A 4,033-nucleotide genomic window follows, 5' to 3' on the forward strand; every position below is an offset into this window, starting at 1 on the left:
GACATTCCTGGATATCACACTCCTGTAGCATGATTGCATGACCCGGGTGATGAACAGGACCCCCCCATGCCTGACCCCTTTTGCCATGGGAGGCAGCGGTGGGTCCCAGGGGCCCAGCACCGACCCCGCTGTTTGGGGATGCTGTTGCCCCGGGGGTGAGAGGGTGCAGCGAGGCACTGGGTGTGCTGGCTTGCCCCAGTGTCATTCCTCAGCAGAGGCAGGAGAGCCCAGGACTCAGCTCTGGGCAGAAATGAGCTTGGATCCACGTGCTGATGCTCAAAGGGACCGAGCATCCATGCAACGGCGCCTTGGCCGAACACCGTGAGCCGGTCTAGGCAGCACGCTTAGGAAAAGGGTCCAGACGAAGGTCCCCGTGCCGGCGCCGGCAGCTTGGGCTGGGGTGCTGGGCACTGCACCTTGCAGCGGCGCAGCACTGGAGGCCGGCAGGCTGGGGTCTGTCCTGCAGCTGCAGCTGGACCCAGTTCCCCAGTGGGCTTGCACCAGTTCTGGGTGCCACGGGCAGCGTGGGCTGGCTTCCTCCTGTCTGGCCGCGGCCCCGGCCCCTTTGCAATCACGTGCTTCAGGGCCCAGAGCACAAATGCCAGCGGGGCCTTTTGCTCTGGCTGGGAGGATCCGGCCATGCCCGGAGATCACAGGCTCCTCTCTAGCTCCAGGCGAATGTCTTGCTCCAGCTGCAGCTTTGACATGTCAGAGCTGCCGGCTCTGAAACGATTCCCTGTCCAGCCCTGGAGGGATCCGCGTGTCACCGAGCGCAGGCTGTGCCGGGCGAGCCCTCCATTGCCAGGAGTGCCAGGGGCTTGCCCTGCACGTCTATACTCGCACGCGCGTGCCGTGCTCCTTGCTGCAAGCCCTTCTGATTGACGGGAGTCGGTGAGCCAGGCCCCAGGGCTGTCTTCTGCCACGCACTGTGTATGGCTCGGGGGCAGGCTCCGTGACAGCGGTATATGCACTGGGCTGGGGCTTTGCATCCTCCTGATCAAGGCCCGTCTGACATGAAACAGAGAGGGAGACCGTGCAGAAGCTTTGCGGAGGAGGCTGGGCTGGTGGCCAGGAGCCAGGGGAACGGCGGTGCGATGATCACAAAGCTCCAGCGCAGAAGGGGCTGGTTGGTATTGGGACCCCTGGGACAGACATTGCGTAAACTGGTTTGGCTTAAATCATTTAAGTCTGATACTACATTCAACCAGGTTTATCTCAAACCAGGTTCAGCCATTTTCAAACTGGTTTATGTGCACTGAACATCTGTTCTGTTCCAGGTTTAAACCAGCTTCTGATCACTTAAACCGGTTTATGTGTAATGTCTGCCCCTAGCCCTTGTGTCCTTAAAACCGTGGGTCCTACAGACAGGGTCTGTGGCCTCGGGGGAGTCCGGCCTCACTGTGCCTCAGTTTCCCCACCCATGCCTGGTAGGATGATGCGGACTCAGCTGGGCAAGGCCCTCTGAGATCCCCGCCCCCCCCATGCTGGATGCTGCTTTCTGAGAGCAAAGCTAAGGTGGGATCACAGCTCCCTCCCGTGCCCCTGTCCGAGCCAGACAGGGGCTGTGGCCGGAGGACCAGGCCAGCAGGACCCCGAGCAGGGATGCTCAGACAGTGCGGGGGTCAGGGCTTGAAGACTGCACGTGGGAGAACAGCGGGGCGGGTTGCATTGCAGAGGGGATTGGGCGGGTAGGGGGATGAGACACCCCAGGGTCTTCTCTCCCGCTGACCAAGTCGGACAGACGGACGTGTCCCAGCCCTGGTCTGGCTTGTGCCGGCGCCAGACTGGCCACTAGATGTCAGTGGGTGTTAGTGGATGGGGAGGGCTGCGCCGCCTTGGCGTGGATGTGGTACGCGGGTGCATTTTGGGTGGAGGCGGATGAATTTGGGGTGGATTTCCTGCCCAGATGCGATGTCCCGCTATCTCACTGTGCTCCCAGGCATATCCTCCTGCCCCAGCTCCCAGCTTGCTCAGGGCCAGGCTGGGAAGGACCAGGTGCCCTGAGCCCTCCTGAGCTGCCTGGCACCCTCCCAGCCCCCCGGGGCTCTCACTGCACAGAAGGGAGGTGGCATCAGAGCCCAGCGTGGGCACGACCCACGCTCCCGGCCGGCTTCCAGGCAGCATGCACACAAGTCCCTCTGCCAGCTGCGGGGTGCTAGGACGGGGCCCCTGCAGCCAAGCAGCCCCTTTGGGGAGAGGCAGGACCCGCTAAGAGAACAGGGCAGAGCTCAGATGTGGAGCGGATGCATGGAGCTGGGGAGGATGGGCGGGGGGTGGCAGGGTCTCAGGCTCTGGCATTGAATAGAGCTCAGTAGCAAGGACCTGGACTTCTTGCATGATGCATAAGACCAAGGGGCCTTTGCTGTCTCATGGCCCTGTGGCTGCTAGCCTGGCCGGCAGCTTCCTGGACCCCGGGGACACAGCCAGGGCTGGGCAGATGGGGGCTGAATCCCAGCCTCCAGGGAGTCCAACGGGCTGCAAGGAGCCCCAGTGCCAGGCTGACCTTGTAGCTCAGGCACGTGGTGCTTGCAACCTCAAGCTGCGGGCAATGCCCGGCCCCCAGCAGCCTCCTCGCGGTGCCCCTGCCGGCATCGGCTGGAAAGGAAGACCCCTCGGTCTCCAACCCAGCCCAGCCCGGTGTAGCCTGTCACGGTGCAGGGCGGCTGTGGGGGTATCCCGGCGCATGAATGACCTGCTCCTGTGGACGGCTCGGTGCTTGCACCCGCAGGCACTCAGTCCTTCCAAGATTAATTGCCTGCTGGGTGCGGATCTTGCAATGATGGTGGTTTTGGAGACAGACAATTAATTATCCTCTGCTTTAATTACCACCGACAGGACGATGCGGCTGGCATTGGGTAACGTGGCTGAGGAGAGGCGGGAGGTCAGGGGGTCGGGTCTCCCCAAGCTGGAGCAGCCTTGGTGGAAGCTGTGTCCTGTGGATACCAGAGAGGCCTCGTGCCCCCTTTCCAGCGTGGCGCATGGCAAGATGCATATACACATGCACACACACACACATGTGCACACATGCACGCCTGTCCCTCCAAGCCTCGAGACAGCCAGGAGTTGGTCAGTCTCCTTTAAGTCAGGATTTCTCAGCCTTCATGCAAACAGAGGGAGAGGATAAAGATGAAGGTGATGATTGTACCCTGTGGCACCAGGTGCTGCCCAAATGCCCACCCAACAGACTGTCTGGGTGGGCACCAGTCCCATCCCTAGGGCAAGGAGCAGCTCTGTCCGCGTCGATGCCCCTGGCAGAGCCTCTGAGGATGGAGAGAAGCAGGAAGACCCAAGGGTGAGGACTGGGGGGTCATGCCCGGTGTTGTCTCTGTGCCATCCCGACGCTGGGCTGAACTCGGATGGTTTGAATTGTACCTGGACATCTCCTGGGGACAGGGGCCTCAGCCCAGGGGAGAAGGAGAGGAAAGGGGTCACTGCCATGCACGGGCCTCAGCGCTCCAGGACCCGGTGCTGTGCTGGGTGCAGCCAGGCCCCCGGTCTCCCCCTGCTCCCCCAACCACTGGGCATCTGGGGGAAAGGTCCGTGACCACAAACGTGGCCTATATGATGCTAACAAGATCCATCACGGCTAATAAGATTATGCCAGGACCTTGCAGTGGCTGCGGAGCTCCCCCAAAGCTGCCAGCCCCAGGGACCATGCCATTGCACACGGGTTACCATTGCTGTGACCCCTTCTGCGGCTGCTTCTTCCCTTCCCGTGAAATCCCAGCCCTGCTACGCAGCCTCGCCTGGCTCTCGGACACAGGATGCACACGATGGCAGGCTCAATGAGGGCAGGGGCCGCGACCTCTTGCAGCCGGGACATTGCAACGTCTCCGGGGGTCCCCCAGCCGCCTCCTCCACCCGGAGAGGACCAGCACGATGGCCTGATCCAGCCTGTGTCCCATAGGGCGGGAGCCCCACCGGGAGCCCCCGTCCAGGGCTTGAGCTGGGGCACGTTTTTGAGAGAGATGCACTGGCTTCTGTCTCCAAGATGTGAAGTGATGGAGACGCTGCGGCCGCCTCCGTCGGAAAT

The sequence above is a fragment of the Alligator sinensis genome, unplaced genomic scaffold, assembly GCF_000455745.1.
Source record: "Alligator sinensis unplaced genomic scaffold, ASM45574v1 scaffold1200_1, whole genome shotgun sequence".
Lineage (NCBI taxonomy): Eukaryota > Metazoa > Chordata > Crocodylia > Alligatoridae > Alligator > Alligator sinensis.